This window comes from Strix aluco, chromosome 3 (genome assembly GCF_031877795.1).
Source record: "Strix aluco isolate bStrAlu1 chromosome 3, bStrAlu1.hap1, whole genome shotgun sequence".
In the NCBI taxonomy this organism is placed as follows: domain Eukaryota; kingdom Metazoa; phylum Chordata; class Aves; order Strigiformes; family Strigidae; genus Strix; species Strix aluco.
Window position 1 is genome coordinate 31,199,896 of NC_133933.1, and position 23,580 is coordinate 31,223,475.

The window sequence follows — 23,580 nt, forward strand, 5'->3', positions numbered from 1 at the left end:
GCGAGACACACCAGGCTGACTCGGGCTGACTGCCTCTGAGAGCTCCGAGGGCACATAGAGTCCATATCCTTCCTTCAGCGCAGACATGGACCTGGGCATTTTAATTCTAACGAGTAAGTTGCTTGCAAGTAAGTACAAGTGATTTTCTTCAAGTTGACATGTATGCTTTTAAAAGCTGCATTTTAAAAATGTGAAGGAAACAAAATGTTGTAGCTCTTCCCTTTGTAGTTGCATGCAATCAACAATAGCCTTTGTAAATTGTGTAATAGGTGCCCCACTTCCCCATGCAAACAGAGGGGAAATATAATTCAGTAGGAGCCGCCCTCATTATGGAACTGTCTGATGTCAAGCCAGAGGGCAAACAACACATTTATTAGAAATTGTGGTTTTTAAACAAAAAATTGCTGCTAACCACAGTTTTTCAGCAAATGACTGTGAAGCTGAGAAGGAAGACTAAACTTGGCTACTTGAAATGATAAAGGCAGATCTTAGTTTGATTTTACCAGTGTAATTCAGTTAATCCTTGATTAATGTTTACACAAAACAGAATCAGACTGTTAGATTTTAAAGTATCATTGGTGGAGTGGGAACTTAGTAAAACCTTCTTCTTGGACCTAAATGTTTGAACTATATAAGTGAGGAAAAATACACTGATTTTCCCATATATACACACATATGTGAGCACCTGTGTAGGTTCCTGTGACAGTTAAGCAATGACAACATGAAGAGTTACCTTACTTTAAGGTGGAAGCTTTAGCAAGACACAGCAAATTAAAGACATACTCTTGAATAAATAACCTTAGGAAAGGAATAAGATTTCTACACATTTACACTCACTGTTTAACAGGTATAATGCCATTCTTATTTATCATCCTCCTGCCGACTTCAAGTATGCCCTAAGAACAATTTCCAGTTTTCAATATTACAAGTACCTGGCATGTATGAAGATAATGGTACAAATTGGCATTTACGAACTGCAGCTTTCTATAAATACACTGGAAGGAATGTGGAGCAGCCAGTCTGACAAATAGATGACCAGGGGCACAGCGGCACTTTTAGAAGTGGGTGCACTTAATGTTTTATACAAGACCTTGGATTTGTACGAGTTCATGACCTATTAAAAACCTTATATGACTTACTAGCAGGTATTACCTCATTCTTGGACGCAAGCTGTTAATCAACATGAATGCTACTATTTCTACATGTTTTACTGTCCTGTCCTTTAGTTCCCAAGAGTAACAAACCTAGAGCCTGTTTGAGGAATGGAAACACTTCAATTAAATGTCAGGTTTTCATCTGTATACAGCTCTGATTTCTGCTTCATTTTAGAATTTTGATAAAAACCAGCTCTTAAGCAGAGAGAATATTACAGAGGCAAAAAATAATGCTCATTTTGTTGTATAGGCAATGAATTTGAAAACAGACTCTGCACAGTCTACCCAGAGAATTGAAATGTTTAATGACTTAGATTGTGGGTCAATGTGTCAGATGTGAAAAGAAATCACCATTTTGCTGCCTTATATTGCAATACATGTTCCATGACCTTTAATTATTCTGATATACAGTCCCGTTTCTTAAAGACTGAGCTAGAATCATGTGTTCATATGGGAACAAACTCCTCTTTGCTTCTTTTTACCAACTACTAAAGAGTATGAATAAAAGAGAACTCTATAAGTGTAATAATAATCTTGCAATTCAGAAACCACTGTAGCTGTAGTGCAACTGATTCTGCATGGCTTCTTTGCAGTAACAACCAATGGACAATAGTAGGTGACTGAAATTAGCAGTAATTCCAAAGTGGATGTTGATGCTAATCAAAAATATCACAGGATGTCAAACATATCTCATTCTAAAAGTAATAGAAAAGAGACATGAGAACTATATAGTAAAAAAGGTGTAAGAAAACCAGAGATACCATTTATATAATAATATTTGTATAATTTGCTGTGGGGGAAAACCAAATATGCAGTACCAAAAATTCCACTCTAAATCTCAGGAACAGATTAACTCTTACCTCTTTGAAGTCACCAGCCCATGCAATATCAGTTCTCAGTTTCTATGGTACACTTTGCAATTTATTTCTGCCCAAATCTCAGTCTTCCAGTTCTAGCTCAGAGATGGTAGACCCCTTGTGTGTGACAGAAGAAAACTGCAGCAATACGGTGACTGCTCAGCCGGACTTGGTTCTTGCTTCGTGTTGCAATTCCCTCACCAAAGTTACATAGAAGATGCCTTCAGCTTGCTTGGAATAAATTCCTTAACTACTAGTGTTCCTAATAAAAATTACTATGGACTGCTGGCAAAAGCTACCTTTTTCCTATGATGAGATAAAGCACCCTCCAATGCCATCTAGTGATGCTGATAGAATCTTATTCAAAAACCTACATCTTGTGCATTCTAAGTAAACTTTATGCATGTGTATACTATGGTGTATACTTATGTTTTCATAGCAAACCCAGAACAATTCTGCTTCAACTAATTTCAGCAGTTTTTACTAATGTATTCAGTTAATTTACTATACTAATATTGCCTTTTTTTTTCCTTCTGAATTGTTTGGCAATGTAAGAGGCCACTGAATCTGCTCCAGCTGTCACCTGGAAAGTTATTTGGTGCCATATTCCATGTTGATTGCCCTTAATTCAAACTCTACCACAGGACCATGTGAAGCTGGCTGTTCAGTGCCTTCCAAGGGGCATGCAGCTTACTTTAAAGCGGAGCTCGAGATGCAGAATCCTACAGAAAAATACTAATAATTAAAAAACTGCACATAATTTATTGTAGCAAACCATATATGAATGGCATCAAATTTCTGTTGCCATATCCCCTCGGAGCTGTTGAGGCTGATAAGATTTCATACAGCCACAGAAAATCTGGGGAACGGAACACAGAGGGGATGAAGGAGGGAATGGCAAATTTGCTGTGTTTCATGTATTGGACACCATCTGTATTTTATTCAAATAGGGTTATATATTTTGTGAAAATAAAAACCAGCTTCATGAGTCAGTGTGTGCAAGGCAGTCACTTGAATATCTATAATGGGAAACATGTTTTAGGTTGGAAGTTGCAAAGGGAAATCAAATGTTTGAAGTGTCAAAGTTGGAAAAATATAAAATACGCCTGACACCGTAGCTATTGAAGCCAAAATGAATAAATCATCATCTCAGGAAAGAAAACCCCACCAAGCTCTTGGCTATAACCTTCATTTTCCTACACTCAAATAAAATTACATACAACCTGATAATTTAACCAGACTTGTCAATAAGAACTGATGGCTTCAACAGACACTATCACTTCATGCTTCATTGTAGACTTCAGAAGCATCCAGTATATTATCCAAGAAATAAATTTAATGTCAAACTTTTCTCTTTAAGTTGATAGATAGAAGAACCTTACGCAGTGGAGCTGATGTAAAATATGTCATATTGCAGAACACTAGAGTAAAATGAAATTAATGCCAGCTCAGGAGTTTATTCCCCATGTACAGCTTTTCCTGAGCAGTTATATAAGAAGTATTTTAGTATCTTTCTAAGTAGGACAAGCATGACTTCCAAGAAGGAATTTGAGAGTAACTTTGAGGTTACAATAATAGGAGCCCAAGTTTACACTCCAATTTCTGTTACAGTCTCGGTATTGATTCTGGTCAAGTTTTAAGCCATTCACGTTAGGCTCAGTGTCAGAAATGTGATTTGAAATCATAATAGCACCTATCTGTGCCTGTCTGGGGAAAGATATTGGGGGACAGTGTTTTCTGGCTTTGTCTGACTCAAGTTTTTATTTATAACAAATGAAGTAGCCTGATGGAGAGATGAGAATACTGCCTTTTTAGCTACAACTTGACATGCAATAATTTGGGCAAACTGAGGACTTTCATTTACTTTTTAAGATGCATCCATACCTACTGATTTATTCATCAGAAGGGAATAGTCCCTGGAAATTGCAAATCAGAATAACAACTTACTTTTATTTGCTGAAAACAACCTAGCTGGCCTTTTACTTGCTAAAAATGCGTTAGCTGGTCTAAAGCCTCTGCTGTGCATAGCCTGATCTGAATGCACCAGTGAAGGAAAGAGTGATTGGGACTGGATTTGGCATCCCAAATCTCTCTTTCACTCTGGCCCTAGGTACATGTTGCAGAAGGCTTTCCTTACCTGTTTAGGCACTGTACAGGTCTGAGAGGACCATAGCCCCCTGGGGAGCTCTTGGAGTGCTCCACATACTCTGTCCTCTCTAAGTTCCTTCTCTTTCCCATCTGTGACCCATAGCGAGCAGTGCAGCTTGTTGGTCATGGGTTTACACTGTGAAAACTCTCAACCTTCACCACGCGAATTAGTTTAGGGATAAGTTGGACTTTTCCTGAATGGTGCCATGTAAGCAAACTGGGCAGAGGAAACAAACTCCAATACCTTCCCCCACACTAAGCAGCAATTAGATTTCAGAAGGTCCTGTTGGCTTTCAAACTATCACATGAAGTTAGATATCCAAAGCTGTAGTGACATGGAGAGTCTGTCACCCAGGCGACTTTCATCTGCTCCAAAATGACCCTGATGGGTCTGACCAAAAAGCCAATCACCCCGACTGCAATGTCTGACAGTGGCCAGCAACTGACCCCAGGGAAGAGTAAGTACAGACCTGACCTTTTTTCTGACACTCTCCTCCTCTGTCAAGCAGCAGTTCAGGATTTCCATGAGGTTAAATTATTAAACCAACTCCAGACATTATCTACAAGAGTGTCATATCACTTGTCTTGGCAGCTGTGGCAGGACTAGCATCTCCTACTTTGAAAATAAACTCCTCAGCTTTGGCTCAATGCATATACAGCAGCAGGAAATCGTTATTCTGTGACTGAGTGCTTTTCTATTGACATGATATCTTAATTAAATCTACAAATGGAACACGGCTTTGGTGTTTTCAGTAATTTTTTTCCTCTGTGAATTACTTTCAATATTTGTTTGTTCATCAGCCAGAAATGCAGTCCAAGGGAAGTTGGAAACAATGCTCCGCTTAGAATCTTGATATTAGCACAGTCAGTCCACATAAGGCCATTAAAAACATATACTTAGCAAACCCTCAACGTCCACAAAGAAGGTAGGGCTTTTTACCATCCTTGAAGATTAATTTAAACCTCTAGCAGTGGGTGATATTGCTACGTGTAGATTGGAATTTTTTATTACCTCTGGAATTTTTTATTACCTCTTCAACAGTTAGTTAGGAAAGTTTCTTAAAGCACCTCTGCTGATGGAACTAAAAAAAAAAAAGTGCAATACTGCAATCTTTTTGACATATATTACTATTATATAGATCTGGCCTAAGCAATAAGTTTCTGATTTTTCTGGACATAGTTTGCAAAAACAACTGAGGCAGATTCAGTACTATCTGATCCTGTAGTGCAGGATCTGCAATCTTAGTTGCTGAGTTCTGAGACACAATTACCTTGTTGAATGAATGGATTATAGGTTGAACTAATTCAGGAATTATGGTGAGGTAACTGAACACTGAATTTGATCTATTAACTTCAGACGACTGTGTGGAAATGAAATATATAATGTGTCTATTTTTTTACAGCATTACTGTTAAATTCACTGTTTGGAATGCAGGTCTTAAAGCATGTCCAAAATCTCTCTTTTGAGGTCACCTGTTAATCAACTGTACTTACTAGAAGACATTTATATGCATGAAATTGTTTTCCAATCTCCAGTTGCACTTAATGTGATAAACTTGAAAAGCCCGTTGATCAAAGGTATTAATTACTCTGCTTCATACAATGAATACCTTTGCTGTAAATGAATGTAAGAGATCTGATCTTCTTTTCAATCTGCATGAAGATTTTATGAACGATTCTTTATCTCCAAATGTCTAAGTTTCAAAGATACAGTTATGCAGCTTTCTGGTAACCATAGAAGACTACTAAGAACAAAATACAAATGGCTAAGGAATTGGACAACCTGAGATTCCCTTACTCTTGGGAACAATAACTTGTGCGAACAACTCGCATCCTATCTCCAAACCAGAAAAACGTTTGCGAAAAACTGCAGGAGTGCAGAAGAGAGAAGGAGAGAATGAAGCCTTCCTATTTTCCCTAAACTGTTATGTTCACTCATGGGACTCAACTCAAAAAGCTTATTGCTGTCACATGAGGTGCAAGAGAGGCAAAGGAGGCTTAAGACATTTACATTATAGCTACTTTAACTTGCCTTTCTTACTCCTTTTGGTTACTTGCTCTCTATCAAATTAACACTGTCTTTTATACATAGCAGTTGTATGTGAACGGATGGCTTAAGTCGGTTTTGTCATGAAAAGGTCAAATTCCCACTGCCAACCCATCCTTTCTGAACTAGACTGCAAAATGAGGGCTCCTCATGCAGCCTTTGCTCTCAGGCAAGTCCCAGCCCAATACAAACAAAGCCATTGACTTCAGCGTGCCTGCTTGTATGAATAAGGCTTGTAAGATACAGCCTGTACATTCCAAATTGCCTCTTTTTTATGCCATTCATGCCAGGGATTAATATCTGTGGGAGGCTTTTGTGAAGCCTTCACCCTCTTGCCCTTCCATGGTCCAGCAGTAGCTATGACTTCAAGGATGCAGCTAGTTTTTTTTTATCCGTACTGCCCTTTGTAAAACAGCCCTTTAGTTGAGATTGCAGAAACCAAAAATTTTCTTCTAGTCTGCAATTTAAAGTCCCAAATTGCCTTTCTTGGAATACTGTTGGAAGTGCTGAAAGCCAGGGCTTTTCAGTTCCCAGTACCAGCTGATACTTCCCTGCCCTCTGTCAAAATTTCAAAATTAGAGAATGGCAGCGGCTGTGGAATACAAGCTGTCCGTTAGCTCACCTAAGAAATGGCACATTGAATATTCATTGTTCCCTATTGCAAAATGTCATTTTTCCATGAGTACTGCTTGAAGCGGTACAGAGAATACATTTGCATAAACCATTTGTCAGAAACAGAAGACTCTTTGTGAAGAACTATTAAGAAACCACATAATCTACTTTTCTGTTCTTATGCAAGTTCCAGGGAGAACACAGAACTCCTTTGTAAACAGAATCTAAATACAAGTGCTGGGTATGTTTTTTCTGCAATCAAGATTCCATAAATAATAAAATTGGAGTTCAAAACCAGAAGTACCTGAAATTGTTAAATGTAATGTTAATGATTTCCTGTCAGTTTTTGAGATTCGGAAAGTTTAACACTATTAATATCCACATTATTTTGACTGAGCTGAACTCCCCCTCCCTGGTTCTGCTAAATAAAGCTGTAATTAATCTGCAATACAAATTTTGGTATCTCCAGTTCCTGGGGAAAAGCATTTTTATAATACATCAGGGGAAGTTGATTCTGTAAATTCAGTTGTGGGTTTTAATAGCCTTCATAATTCATTGCTGTCTCAATGATTTTCTGCTTTTATTGCCTGTCTGAGCCCTTTTGTCTAGATAGGTGGCCTTGAAGCTTGCTTTTTTTTTTTATGATACCACCTTTCCTCCTTAACGTTTCATTGCCCTTCTCCAGTAGCTGATCTCGTGCACACTTAAAGAGGCCCTCCACCACCTCCATGATCACACAGATTGGGATAAGTAAGCCAGATAAGTCAAGGCAAACAAAGCCCAAGTGTGGCACACTGAACAGCCAAAGAGATTACTGCTCATGCGATTAACATCTTTTCATGCCCCTTCTCCCACCGCAAGATGGTCTTGTTTCCTTTTCACTGGACAGCACAGTTCAAGTATTTACTTGTTGCATTTCCCTGCAGTGAATTACTCAGGCGTTTCTATCATTCCCTGGGAGCCCTCCCGTGCCTGGCTGTGCTGCAGAGGGGAGGCGCAGGGGCAGTGCCGCTCAGTGGGGAAGCACTGGCAAAAAAGCTCTGCACGTGTTTTGCTAGGCAGTCTTGGCAGAGAGCACATTAATGTAATCGCTTTCTGTTTTATTAATGGATAACTCCTTGTTTGAAATGAAATATGAAACCTTTGCAGATAACATATGCCCTCAGTGCACAGTGACAGTCATTTGGATTCGCAGAATGCAGCCAGTTACCTGTAATTATTATCAACAAAAGTCATATGGACTAATTATATATCACCTTTAATCCCAGTGTATCAGTCTCCTGCCAGCATTCATTTACATTGGCCAGTCATGCTAGGTGCTGAGTGCCTCCTGATACCAGGCAAAGTCAAGGTGCCCCAGCGTTTCCTGGGGCAGTGCTGGAAGCCCCACAATGCTGTTTTCTGCGTGCCTGGTTTTCCAGCTGATTACATTCCAGAATTCAAATAGAAAATAAATAAATCAATAAAGTTTAAAAAAACAAAGGGAAAAGTGTAGGAACCACAAAATGCAGGAGGCCTAGTTTAAATTACCCACATTTAAATGATTGTATAATGGTATTTTATAACTGCACAGTTCTAGATTCAGCACAGCCCCTACACACAAAAGCCCTGTGAGACTACAGTTGCACAGCAGGCTAAGTCCAAGCTTAAGCAGTCAGAAATATTCCTCACTACTCACCCCTTACAGTATATCCCAGACTTGGGGCTCAAATCCTTGATCCATCAGCTTCTTAGTTAATTACACCAGATAGCACGCATTCAGCAAGAGGAATTGAGATCTCTTTTTCTCAGGAGCTACAGATAGTGATACCAATTGAATTCTGTGAATGTTCTCCCCGGATTTTAAATTAATTTATTTGGCTCACAGCTCTTTGGTGTTTGTTTTCCATAATGTTTGTGTGATCAGATTTTACCAGCTCAAATATTTGCAGAAAGTGAGTTACTGGAAAACTTGAGGAAACACATTTCAACATAAACATGAAATGATTCCTTCCGGATGCATTTGTTCACACATTCAGTGCAGAAACAGAGCCAAATCAATCTGAAGCCTTTTGGCGAATCTTCTCTAAGCAGCACAACCCAAACGTGCTTATCAGTGACTCCAGCCAAAAATTTAAAGCACATCTGACTGAGTGGACTGAGTTGTGGTTGACTTGCATGTATTGAGAAAAGAGGCAAATTTAATCAAACAAAGTCTCATGGGCTTGCCAGAGCCCTGACTGAAACGGAAGGTAATTTCTCCTGCAGGGTTTTGCACTCTGGGATGTGGTGTGCATCCCATGCCTGCCTCCGTCTCCATCCCCTCCTTGTGCTCCCTCACCCCGCTCCTACCCTCAGTGGGGTGTGCCAGCTTCTGGTCAGAACAGATTTAAAACTATCCTCCAACCTCCTTTACCAAACTAACCAAGGACCAAACCAATGCAAATCAGAATAGTGTTTGGTGGAAAGAGGATGTATTTAATTTTAGCTCACATTTAATCAGACTCAAGAGGGTTTGTTACATGCTAAATGAAAAGCATGTAAGATAGTCAGGCGTGGTAAATGCCAAATGGAAAGCATGTAAGATAATCAGAATCAGGTTTAAATATTTTAAAATGCATTGATGGCAATATAATTATTTTTTTCATGATCATCTGTTCATTATTTATTTGTTTATTTCATAAATTTCTTTTAAGACACAGCAAAAAAAGTATTTACCTTTTGCTCTGAAGGTTTTCAACAGCAGATGAGTTTTAGGCACATATTTTTTCTTATCAGCATACCTCTGTTTTGAAATCCAGTACATAACAGCTCATTCAGTACTAGTCAACAAAGTTGGTTTGATAACTGATGGTGCAGGCAGAGAATCGAACAATTAACTCTGAGGTTAATAGTAAAAGTATAGCCCGTGTACCTGTTCGTCCATCTATAGATCCAAGAGTTTGAAAACAGCTGTGCACTTTAGGCAGATTATTTACTTTTTGTTAGTAACAACTTCTAGTTTAGTGTCTGTGGATTCAACAGTTAGCATCCTTGCTGGAATGCAGAAGTGTGCCAGGTAAGAGTGTTTTCTTCTATCGCGTTACTGCTCATGGCTGGGATGGATCAAGTGGCTTCAAACAGGAGCAGCCCTGTAGTGCTGTTGCGGGCTTTATATTGGAAAAGTGCATGCTCTTCAAAGATCCTGGTTTTGTTCAGTATTTATGAAATACACCGGCTGGGCGTCTGAGTTCTCAATTTCCAAGGCGGTAAAATTTTGTTCTGTTTTAAAATGTTTTTTAACTGTGGTTTTCGGACTGCCTCTGCAAAGTCCCCACAAGAATACAATTTTTCTGCTAGATTCTTGAACTGATAGCTGTCACATGGGCTTTTCAGGCTGAGATTTTTGATATTATTATTGTAGCCAAACAGTAACTGTCACCTATATTTATCAGGATTAAATCCCTAAACTCTTCTGAAAATCTCAGCCTTTCCAGTAAAGTCAAAATTTGGTTTTCTATACCATCCAGATGAAATTACTCTACAGAGTAACTGCACATAACAATGGGTAAAGGTAAACCTATGCACATATTGTGCACTATTGCTCTTCTGGCTGCAGAAACATGGCATTGGTGGAAAGAATTCGGGCAGCCAGCTGGAAAATTTAATCTTGAATATTTTACTAAAAAGAAATGATTGCTCTTTAAAGACAAAGAACAAAACAGTATGAAAATAATCCTTATATTCAAAGTATGTACCTAGATGTCCCTTTTCCGGGATTTTCTTCTGATCTTTATGTTCCCCATATTCCATATTTATATTGATTTAAAATTCTACCTGCATATTCCTCCTCTCATAGATGCATTAATTGGACATATATTTGTACTGAGAAAATGAGTTACTAAAAAGCAAACACTCCAAATGAATGGTATATTTTGTGGCATGCTGCAGCGAGGGGTGATTAATATGATCCCCAAATGCAAGAGGTTCAGTCAAATAAGATTACAAGCTTTGCCCTTCAAAACCCAAACTGGGCACATGAAGGTTTTTTTCAGAATGGAGGACTGCCCAGAGCCACAAGTTTTTGCAAGCTCTTGCATCCGTTCTCTCTTTCTAGTCTGACTTGTGTCCAAAATAAGGTGCTGGCAGTCAGCGAGCTGCCATGTATCTTGCAGAAGCACTAACTTGTTAGCTGAGTGATGACTCCAGACTCAGCATTCCCTCAGCTCTCACTTGTGACAGGGATTGCCAAAGCTAGTGGTGAACTAGATAAAGTGGGAGGAACAAGCACAAAGTACTCCTTTGGATTCCTTTTGAATTTTTGAACAGTGACACATCATATGGCCTTATGTTCTTTAGATAGCCTAAGGCCATGCATTCACAAAGAATGCAGAGTCATTATTTCTCACTCTGTTTTCAGGCATGAAATTAAAATCTCGTATGTTGTGTCAGAATTTAAGAGTTTGTTACTTTAATAGCAACAGGATTACTAAAATCACCTTTTTATCAGGGCCTGATGGAAGACTAGCTTAGCAAAGTGGCTATAACTTTCAGGAGATCCTGGGGATCTCCTGGGCTTAAAAGAAAAAGTCAGGATGAGAGAGGCAGGGCAGTGGTTGTTCTGTTTTTCAGAAAAGGTTAGGACAGTGCTCTGGCATGAAGGGAGGGAGAGTGATCTGCTGGGCACATCTCTGTCCAAGCAGTAACTTAGGTGTTGCTGGAGCCTCACTGTTTCTGAAGCTGCCAGCTCTGCTGGGTTTACGTTTTTGTCACAGAGAAGCACATAAAGCTGCAGCAGATCCACACCAACCACCCAGCTGGTATTGTGGATGAAGGCTTGGGAAAAAGGAACCCACTCCAAACAAATTCCTCCATGACAGATCCAGAGCGGGGGTTAAAGCATCACAGGAAAGTGGTAGATATGTTTATTTGTCAAGAATTCATTCTAATAGTCCCAAGACACCCATGATATTTAATATCTACACAGAAGAGTAACTGCCACATGTAACAGTATCACCTTGATTTTAGGGCATCCCTTCTACTGGCTAAATTTACTGCTTTTCCAGTCATCGATCTATCTGGGAATCCTTTTCAAATTCATGTGAGTTTTATTAAATGTTGGGTAATATGTGACCCCATCAAGTGAATGCAATGTCCACTTGGGAGACTTTTGTTCTATTCAAACCTTTGTTGACAATGCAGCAAGCTCTGCTCTGGGCTGTTGGGGGGCGGGCAGCCCGGGCTGAGCCGCGCTTTGATTGATTTGCACAATAGGAACAAAAATATTCCTGAAACTCTTGAGATCACTCAACTCTTCCTGCCAGACTTCCATGAAATATAACATGCAATCCATTTAGCTTACAGCCAAATTCTCCCCTTTCAGCCCCCTCTTTCCTTTGGTGTGTCAGTGAAGATAAATGAAAGAAGCAATAAGGAGTACAAACAGCAGTAGCAACGAAAGCAGCAATTGCTTGTGTAGGGGGGGACTCATGGTGCCAGGCCAGAGCAGAACCCACAACAACTTGACCAAACACAGGAATGAATGAAAGGTCCTTTTGAAAGGGCAAAAGAAAGACCGCGTTGACCTCTTTGCAGAAAGAGGAAACTTCAAAGGGTTTACAACAGTTAAAAGACCCAGTTACACGCAGCAAAAATGACTTGCATTGGATGCTAACACAGCGAAACTAAACAACCTCACAGGAAGAGATATAGTAGAAGGTGGAATAGAGGGGGCATATTTTCCACTAGTCACTGGAAAAATGTCGAAAAGGCTAATTCTGTCAGTTTGGTGTTAGGCGTAGGGTTCTTTTCAAAGCTGTACATCTGAGGAAAACAGAAATTTAGACAGAACTCCTAACAGGCTTTGGAAAATTCAGGCACAAGTTTTCTTTTTTCATTTTTCTCACCAAGAAATGTTCTCATGTGATTCTTCTGGAAACATTTGGCAGTTCCTCAGGTATGACAGAAATTGTGTTTGAAGAAGTTGGAACTAATGAAATAGGGTATTTAAAAGAGAAAGCTTCCGAATGGTCTGAGCGTTGTGTATGGTTTATGAAAACTATATTGAAAGTGGCAAAAAAGTGCTAATTGCCTGAGACAGTTGCATTCTGCTGGTTTTTTTCACCCAAGGTTCAGGTTTTTTACTTGCTCAGTACAGCTTGGAAGGTATTTGATCACACATGTAATTTTAAGCAAGAGAGAGAGCCGCTGGCTGCAGTGAGACTTTTTGTGCTCAGGGTTAAGCAAGTGCATAAAACCTTTTGCTAGACAGTGGTCTTGCAGGCCTCTGTCTCTGAATTCCAAGGATTTGAGAGCAAGTAAGTCACAGCACTTCACTGAACAAAGACTTTCCTCTTTAATCTGCTCTAGTTGGGAAAGATAAGACCTCAAATGGAATCTACTTCAAGACTAGATTACACATTAAGATAAGCATAATACGATAAGGACCAACTGACACAGCTTCTGTAAGGGCAAATTGTGCTGCTCTATCTTTCAAAAATTCCCTGAAAAAGTGCATAAAGTAAGAAACAAAATGTATCTTTCGAACATAATTTACGTGGAATTTCAAAAGGCTTCTGACAGCACCCTTTGTGAGAGGTTTTGAAATAAAATAAATAGCAAGTGAAGTTGCCAACATATAGGATGCTTGGTATTCATAGTAAATAGCTAATTTTAAATTAAAAGAGCAATAAGAAAACATGTTGGGCTGCTGTTGATTATTTGAATTATGTTTGAAAAAGAGATTTAATGCAATTTGTTAACAAATGATTCTGGATTGGAGGACTCCTAGAAATACTTGTATTTGCCCAAAGCATTAATTTTTTCATCCATCTATCAGCATTCTGGCAGCTCTAATGAAAAGTAGTATGTGTTAGAAAATATAATAAACTTCTCATTATTGTAATGGATTTTGATCTAACATGGTTCCCTGAGGAAACAGATATGAATCATTTTGGGTATTACAGCTTAATGAATACTCCTTTCCAAAATAAACTAACAAAGAGAAGGATTAGAGAAATACTTTACAGCAGTAATATCTCACTGTAATAATGATTTAATAGAAAACTATGAATGATACATTTCCAGTTGCACCACAGCTCAGTTCTGGATGCCTCAATACAAATTGACATGCTATGCATAGAAAGTGTCTGGAGAAGAATGACAAATCTAGTCAAAGTTGTGTGAAGATTCACATGAACGATTACTTTGACTATGGGCATTTAACATTCAAAAGACGAGGTTAACAAAATATCAAGCAAAATATGCTTTCTTAAATTTAAGCTTTGGAGTGCCCACATTCAAATTTGTGGGTTTCTTATATGCTTAAAATAAGCATATGCTTACCAGATGCATGGTCAGTCCTTTTCAGCATGAGAGATGGAAACCCATTTTCATGAGATCCATTGACATTGTTTGTTGCAGTTACCTTCTGCAGACTTTTTACAAAGTAGTCTGTGAATCCCTTTGTCCACAGCCCATGAGCGGAAAATGACTGGCTTGAGACTAAAATGTGATTTTAAACACAAAATGATGACTAACAATGAAAAGAGTAGCCATCCATTTCTTTCTTCTTTGCCCCACTGTATAAACATAACAAGGCATCTGATTGAACTCAGATGCAATACATTCAGGACATTTAAATTAAGGAAATACTACTTTATCTAGTATTAATAGTAGTCAATTTGTGAGCCATTGGCACATGTCACTGCAGAACATGGTCATTAGATTCAAAATTGAATAGGGGTTCTCTGTGGTACTTGAGTAGAAAAAGGTTTGGATTGATTTGGCTTTTCAAATCTACATAGGAACTTCCCAGTTTTAGAACAATGCCTCAATTTTTCCTGACGAAATGCTACTGTCTTGTGATTGGTAAGGATTGTACCATCTATTTATTTTCCTTTATTTATTTTTTTTTATCCCCAGTAGAAAGATATCTTTTCTAAATCTATGTACATGTAAAAATTCTACCCTTAAATATGTTACCAGTGATGGCAATGCCATATCATTTAGCAGAACTTTGTCTTATAGTCAGTAATATAAATGCTCTGGGGAATTCATACTCCGGTCTTCATAATCTGATCCTTTTAAATAGGATCATACGTTTGAAACCAAATACCAGTTTATAAATCACCATTTTTCCAGACTGCAGTTGATATCAAAGTTCAGAATGACTAAGACATTAATGTAATATTGTCTATTGGGTTGGTTTTGTTTGTCTCTGAATATATCAAACCAATAAAGTGAGATGAATGTGTAAGACAAGATTTTGTAAATGCCGTGTATTAAATTACTGTATTCATATTAGATACGACATGAAAATAAGAAGTTACTGCCTTCTTTCTTGCCTTGGTGAGCTGTTATTTTGATACTTCTAAGTGGATAGGAATAAATGGTACATGCGTCAGCCTGTTGATTCACAGTCACTGATTATTCTTATGTGGATAGATGCAGTAGCATGAAGATTGATTGTACTGGCTCATAGGCAGCAGCTGCCATTTACAAATGCCAGCTAGTGCTTCTCATGGGGATTTGTGATAGAGTACAGAAATAAGCCAGAATTACTTCTATTAGCTGAATAAATGCCTTTTTCTTTTTTCTTATTTTGCAATCACATCGTGTGTCCCCACAATAATCTTTTTTACAACACTAGCTGATTTCAAGTAAATTTGACAGAGGCAACTAAAGTTTAAAAGGCAATTAAGACCTTACAAGTAGCGTCAAAATCAGTGACCAAATAGAAGAGCGAGAAAGAGGTTTTTCAAGTGTTCTGTCTAAATGACAGGCTGCCACATGTATTTATTATATATCAAGGAATCTGTACTACCAAAAAATCTAAATGTTCTAAAAACCAGGGTTTTATAATTATAAGATGCAAGCAATGCTTCCTCTAGCCAACCTGGTATATGTGTGTCAATTCATGTGTATCATCTTTTGATCACACAGTTGTGGTCTTTCTGTGGCAGTTTGGCATTTAGGAGGCCATAAACAAATTCCTTTCTTTTCATACAGATACAGTTCACTTGATTTAAGATCACTGATGTTTTATTTAAGAAGGTGTGTTCATACTGGAACCATAACCCAAGTAGTTCTATTTAGTTCAGAACCTGGTGCAGTATTTTTAAGAGTGTTGGTATATGTGTGTATATAGTTATATGTATGTGTATATATGTGCATACACTGTATACAGTGTATATCCTATAACCAAGACTATCAGGCTGGGAGCTTTTTTTCAGCATGTTTTGTGTCAAACAGGGCATATTTCTGCCAGCTTTACTCAGAGTGAATACTATCTACTGGTGACTTACTCCATTGGTTTATATCAGATTACTCATGGAGTAAAGAGCTAATCAGCAGGAGGCAAAAGTGTTGCCAAGCTTTTCAGTTTTATCACAAAGTCTTGTGTTATTTGTTTTTTTCTGTGCCCCAGCTGCTGGAATAAGGGAAGTTCATGAGAATCTAAGCTTCCATTAACTAGAGTGAATTGCTAGCCTTCCAGCATGTGGATAAAAGTTGAAAATATGAAGCAAATAACCTCTGAGGGTCAAGAAATGAGAAGTCAAATATAAACATTTTTCTTTCTTGAGACATTCTCATAATATCTCACAATTTTCCAGTGTCAGTGATGAATGAGTAGCAGTGTCAGAATTTCTTCCTCAACTTTAAAATGCTATGGGGTGACTTCAGCAAAGATGAAATATAGACATTTGGTTTTCTGCATGAAGAGATGGATCAGCGTAAACAACATGTGGGACTGAAACAACAACAAAAAGTACTATTATGAATTGAGCAGAAATATGGCCCTTCATCTATGACAGTTGTCAAAACTACTAATCTCCCTTCTGGAATCATATTGCTGAGACTATAGCAGTATCCTTAGCAAGTACAAGCACATGTGTCTTTGCTCATTCAAGACAGGCGTTGGTGTGTGGGTTTCCTGATGATAGTTTTACAAACCTTTCTGTTTCAGTGAAAGAGGGACAAAAAGACTGAAAAGCTGGAAGGAGTTAAAGAATAAGGACATATCTTGTATGCAGCCTGGGGAATAATAAAATGACAAAGCAATGTTGGGAAAAGGGATTCAGAACTTTGAAAAGGAGCACTTCTGTTCTTTGGTTTTGGGGAATGACTACTCAAATTGTATAACAAATTGAATTGCATCAGACAAACTTTATTCCATCAGGTGGAGTGGAAACTGATATAAAAATTGACACACTGAAGTTGGCTGTTTAAATGGTTAACAAACTCATAATCCTATGCAAAGTGGTAGTGGCTTGCTAAAGAATTAACTTTTTTTTTTTTGTATGTTCTTGTTTGCGTGGACTCCAGTTCCTCAAGAAGTTAAGAGGACACTAAACTTTAAGAAACAGTGTAATAAATTGCAGCAATCTAAGAAACTTCAGGACTGTGGCATCAGGAGTAATGGCCTAACAGAAACAACAGATATTTTAAGAAACACTATTAATCAAAATCACAGACAGAAAGCCAAGTGTAATGTACTCAGCTTTAACTTCCCAGAAGTAACAGTTTTCCTCTGCAGTGAAGGGTGTTCTGGATGAAGCCACCTAAAAAGAAGTTGGAGCCAAACCTTTAAACAGAAGGTAATCAGCTAGTGAAAAATTCCCCAGAACCTCTCCGTCATTTCCCTCTCACTTGGTATTTCGTCTTTGGCTTGTCCCCAAAATAAGCCATGTTTCCTAAGATATAGCTCTCCATGGCTCCTGATGTTGTCTCTCTTTCCCCCATGGATACTCTCCCCAGCGAGAGTATCACATGGATATCGTCTTTTGCATTTTTTTATAGCATTCTCATCTCTAGCTGTAAAAGATTAAATTAAAAAGACTATTTGACCTGTGTTTCCTGGTCAGTGTCACTCTAGCAAGCAATACATCACTGGAGGAATGTCAACTTCATGACCCATTACTCAAATGAGGCGCCAACTAGGAAGAGTGAGCTGAGAGATCCAAGATTTTTAAATTTATTGTCATCATACATCTAAAAATAAAATAGACTCTTATAGTGTGGGGAGTGGGAGGCAGAAGAAAGAAAGTTTAGGAAGTCTCTCAGGTCAATCAAAAGCTTTAAATAAAGTGACTCTGGCAAGTGGGGTTTCTTTTCACATGAGATAGCTAATTCTGCTAAGTTTATTTTCATCCTGAAAAAGGCAAAATCTTTTTTATCCTCCCCCACTGCAGCCGTTAAAACTAGATTTTGGGCAGATTTACAGCATCAGATTGGATTTGGGTGGATGAAGATATACCAATGACTCCGCCTTTGTGTCATGAATCATTATCATGAAGCAAGAAAGACCAGTTTGTGACTCAGCTGCTGACCTGCTGCAGTTTTTCAGGCCAGATTGTTTAAACTGGCTCTCATTTCAGGGGAAACAGTTGGGGCAGTAATAACTCCAGAAGTTTAGTTTGTCTGTCCTGTGCCTGCTACAGTGTGGCCATTCTTCCTGCTTCCATACTCTTTCCAACCTCAAGTTTTCCTCATGGCTTTCCTGCAGCCTCACTCTCCCTGCCCTGTGGTGTTTCTCTGATTGTTTTTCCTTTTTATTTCCATTTGGCTTTTCCATAAAGATTTTCCCATCTTTCCCTGTGTTAAATTGCATATCCTACTGACTCACCTCTTTTGGGCCACCCCTCCAGGTATCCGTAGCCTTGAAACAAATCTGGGAAAGGAAGCAAAACAAATTCTTCACAGACATGAACTCTGCTCTCTCTGCTGGCACACTTCAAACCTGTTGCCCCACTCAGTCTGATACATCTTTATAAACTTCATACTTTTACAGAATATGGGGCTTTTTAAGGATTTCTGTAGCCAATAGTGAGTTAAATGAGTCTTAACAGAGCCCCAAGCCTGAGATGTACTTCAGGATGCTACTAGAAGGCGTATAGGGAGGAGGGAGGGCTGATATCTCTAAGCCAGGGCACAGCATTTCAAGCTTTAACATAGAACCTGAACTGTCTGGTTCTGATGAAGAAAGGCTGAAAGATAACATATGATGTAGTCAGAGGTAGATCTGTTCGTGTCATTGTCAATCCTCTTTTAGGGGCCCTGATGAAAGAAGTACATGGGAGACTCAAAAGTAAGGCATTAAAGGGATGAGCAAAGGACATGATTCCAGCCTAGTCTCTGGTGTGTAACATTCAGTGCTCCAGTATGAAAGAAATTCCAGAGACCCTTCAGGACTGGAGGAATTTTTAAAAAATGTTAAAGAGTTCAGAGCTGCTCTGTGTTACAGTATTTTCTTTTAAGTGTGTATGGTTTCACAGCTTCTGCAGTGCCAAGGATTTTTTTTCATTAACTTTGTATTAGATCTTATGAAATAATAACAATATATTATCTCACTTACATTAATACAGGACAATATAACTACACAAGACATTTATGAATTAGTTGATCAGACTTTTGAGGGATCCCAGTCCAGCAGAATGGAGAAACACACTGTCTGTGCCAAATTCTGCCATAAATTGTACCCATATGACTCTGCTCCTGCCTGCAGTGGTTTTGGTAGGATTTTGAGGGTAGGAGAGGAGAAAATCGAATCCAAACTGTTGATATAAACATCTCCTCATACATGTGTAATGGTTCCCACCTTTTCTTCCTCATCAGTTCTCCTCTGGCCCTACTTGGATCCAAGTCCTGACACAGCCATTGCTGGGTCATTTCCCCAAGCTGTCAACGACTTTTCTGAGTTCATTTGGGATTTGTCTGCATGGAGTTTCCTGTAAGGTTGAGGTTTTTGCTGCTTGGAAAAAAGACAGTCTAATTCATTATGTTTGATCGGCACCCAGAAAAATGAAGCTTTAACTGAGTATTACGCTACTACTACTACTACTAATGGTAATATTAATGATAATATTATTGGTAGTACATTTTCCTATTACATTAAAGTATTAAAATATGTTATTATATTATTTTTATTATTATAATAATTTACTTAGCTTCACTGTAGTGAAACCAATTTTATATATATATATTAATAGATATATATATATATATAAAAAGGGAAACACTTTTTAAAAACCTAGTTTCATAGCTGCTGAAAATGGCTCATTTTCTAGGCTCTGGCTTTTTGCAGGGATAATCCCCAGCACAGTAGTAAGCCAAGACACCGTAGACTGGAAACAAAAGTATATGACTCAAAAGAAAGGCTCTCATTCATGGCAGAATTACTGCAGCAGCTCACACTTCTGTGCTGGGACAAAGCAATCTCCAGAAGGGTGTGATCTTGGCTGAGAAGAAACAGTTTAAGTCCAGTCCTCCACCAGTTTTGGTTTATGGTGTCTCACAGGCTGACAGGAAGGTCAGTCCCTACGCAATAGCTCACCCTTCCCTGAGGAGCCGTGAAAGGCTGTGTGGTGCTCTCCCCTCCAGCCGCAGCCACAAAGGAAATGGGCTATCCACATGCAGGCTTACTAATGCAGAGGTCCCAAAGCTGCTGCTAGCACTCCCTGATATTTTGGCACCTAGAAACCATTTTTTTTTTACAGTACCTTGTAACAGGTATGAAGTGTATCCAAGCATTGCAATTTATCATGCCACGAAAGAAAAAAATAAATCTGAAGTATGGCAACATGGCAGTGGAATACTTAGCTTAAACCTTAGCAAAATAATTATCTTTGTGTGCATGTATTGTGATTTATAGTGTGGCTTCAGGAGACACCAAATGAAACCCTGGGGTGAATTTCACTCAAGAAGATCAAAAGTAAGATTAATGAACTGGAATTCTTTACCTATACCATTTATAGTATTTCACTGGACAGAGAGGTTGCTTTTGATGCTAGAGTCCCACCTATATATTTATATTTTAATTCACTGCATTTTACATTTTTCATATAATGCAACTTGCATATTTATACACAGTTAATATTATGATTTATTATAATGCCCCCCAAATGTGCCAGATGCTTTAGATACTGCTCCACATACACATAGTTCTCTGTTTCAAAGAGTTTATTAGCTGGAGACATAAACTTGGAAATGTCTACATTCAGGTATGGTGTTCCTCATTTTATGTGTAGAAGTGTTTGCAGGGTTGGGCTCCATACAAACAACTGGAAGATGGATATTGCAGACCTATCGTGACTCTCAGACTTACTTCAAGGCGATTTTTTTAACCATTTTGGAATTTGAAATTAATAGTTTTAATACTATTCAAATCTAGCTTTCCTTGGAGACTACTCGGGGATGTAAATTTGAGGGAGATACCCTGGAAATATTTGAATTCTTCTCTCCAAAAGCCATATGAATATGTAGTGGTATGAAGGGGACTTGAAAGCCCTTGTGAAAGAAATTTCCTTGTCAGGAGTGTACTGGAATATGGCCATAAGTGTTTCTCTAAGAAGCCTTCTCTACAGAGGTTGTGGCAGGACTGGGGACGGCACATCAAAGTGCAATTTACAAGAAGTTCCCATTAGTGCTTTGATTGATATGTCTCAGGTAAATCAGGGGTTTCACCAGTCCTCAGAACAGTGGTACTAAGGTAGGTTTTTTGGGGTGTTAGCTTCCCTTTATCTTCCCCAGAGTGTGAAGTGCCTCCATGAAATGCAGCACAGACGATCATGAACTGTTTTTCATACAGAAACACCATTTGTTCCCCACCCAGAGAGCCAAGGAGCGCTGCAAGGCCTGTGCTGCCCGCACAGCCTGCATTCCTTCACTGCCCATTGCTGGGCTGATCCCCTTCAAGAGTGTCACTAAACCAAAGCTAGTGCTCCTGTACACTATAATTGCTCTCCAAAAATATTTGTGGGCAAGCCTAATGGGTTTTTGTGTGGGACGACATGGTCGGTCCCCCGCGTGGCGGAGGACACAGGCCTGTGGTGGCAACTGCTATTTGGAGGGGCTGGAGGGAGCCCCGAGGCCTGGCCGGCAGGGCCCAGCCAGCACCACCATATCACGCTGCCTGCCCTTGCTGGGCCTTTCTAACGTTCCCTTTTCCCCAACGCAAACCCAAATAAACAGAAATGTCTGTAATGATGATGAATGCCCACCAAAGGCTAAAATAATGTGCAAGTTTCTAATTTGTTTTTAAATATAGTGATTTTATTTGTGAGGTTTTTTGTGTGAGCCTCTCAAACACCATTAAACTCATACTCAAATATTTACAATGTGTTTATACTTACCGTGTTCACCTCTGAACAAATTGTTTGACCTTATTTGCAAATGTGTTACAAGAACTCCCAATGACAGATGATCTTTCATAGGAAATCACAACATGTAAGTGAAATTGAAGCTACGCTGCTGCCCTATGCAGTATATCAAAGGGCTCTGATCTCCCCAAAACATAAATTTGCCGTGCAGCCACCCTGGCAGACCCTGGGTGGGGATGGACGAGAGTCTTCCTTTAACCTCTAGTGCACAGACACGCACTTCAGGGGTCAGTTTACGCCATGCGAGATCAGGGCATTTGACGTGCAAAACCTGCGGGGCTGATGCTACCCAGTCACTCAAATCACATAATTAATGTGCTTCTGGGTTCCAATAATAAACAATTCTGATGTCTACTCGCTACAGCCAAACTTCCCTGGCTAAGTAAACAGCTCTTTGCTTAAAAATGGCTCTTATCCAAAACGAAGTTTTTCACTGATCAGCCAACCCAGCTGTGAGTTTATATTTCCATGGTTGGGGGGGGACACCAACTGCTTTAGTTTCCCACTGATTATGTTAAGATTGAAAGTACTCATTAAAGAATTATTTATGTTTCCGTACCTATAAATTTTACGCCGACATTTGCTCACATTATCTCCAGACACAGTAGTCACACTTAAACCATGTCATTTTAGCTAACTAAATATTATTCTGATCATAGAACTAATGGAAGGTATGGAAAACATGAGAGAAAAGTGAAGTAAAATTAGGATAATTCGAAATATACCTTTATGTATCTGAATGGCTAAAAAACAGTAATCAGAGAGCAAGAGGGGGCATATTTATCATTGTGTATCTTACCCCATTGAGGAACTAGAAGGCTTATTAGCAAAGCATTTCACATTTGCCAACAAAATGTTTTGGTCAGACTCTTCTTTTGTTGCTCAACAGCATTACCAGCTGAACTCTTGATAGGAGGGATGCACAGCAGGGAAGCCTCTCCTTCCTCAGGTGACACTGCATGCAACTTATTGCATGAAAAAAATGAAGAGCCCCCTCTACCTGGTGACCCAACCCAGTCCTTCCATCCACAGATTTTATGTTGAACTATTTCCATGAATATCATTGGAGCTGTTGTAAATCAGCAATCCTGATTTACAATATCTGTGTCCAATAAAAGAATCAGGCCAATTAGAGTTCTTCGAACAGGAGCCTAAGCAATGTCTGTTCCCAGTTTAGACAGTCTAGACATCATACTTCAGCCATCCTAAAGTCTTTTTGGAAGGACAATATTTCATAGTCATGTAATCATTGGCTCTTTGTTGACACAACCAATAAGAAAGTCAATTGGTGTCAGCTGTAGTGGTGATTTTGTGATGGGAACATCTGCCCAATTTATTCCTGATGAGACCTAGTCTTGGTCACTGTTAATTGGGCTAGGATGAAAGCTCCAGATCCTGTTACAAGTCCTTTGAGTAAACTAGTTACTCACAATTTTTTCACATAGTTTATCTCATTTGATCTGTAAAATTGCTTCCATTTGATTCTTTGGGCCCAGGTGCCTTTTGAGTAATAATAAAACTTTGCAGCAAGCCCCTGGCAAATCCTAGTGTTCCTTTCTACCTATCCTGATAGTTTAGGAGATGCCATATCCTCCTCAGTACTTCATGGTCCTTTAACTTTTCATGTCTGTTAATTAATCATCCTG

The 23,580-nt window shown here is 38.9% G+C and overlaps 1 long non-coding RNA gene across 2 annotated transcripts in view; it reads left to right on the forward strand.

Moving 5' to 3' along the window:
• LOC141921729 (uncharacterized) overlaps positions 1-23,580 on the forward strand; it is a 47,246-nt gene continuing 23,666 nt past the window's right edge. Inside the window, exon 1 of one of the 2 annotated variants that reach the window (XR_012622756.1) lies at positions 1-128. This is a non-coding gene — a long non-coding RNA (uncharacterized LOC141921729). Of the gene's footprint in view, positions 129-9,719; positions 9,856-23,580 lie in introns of those variants that run through there. The other variant, XR_012622755.1, reaches the window with a different exon arrangement.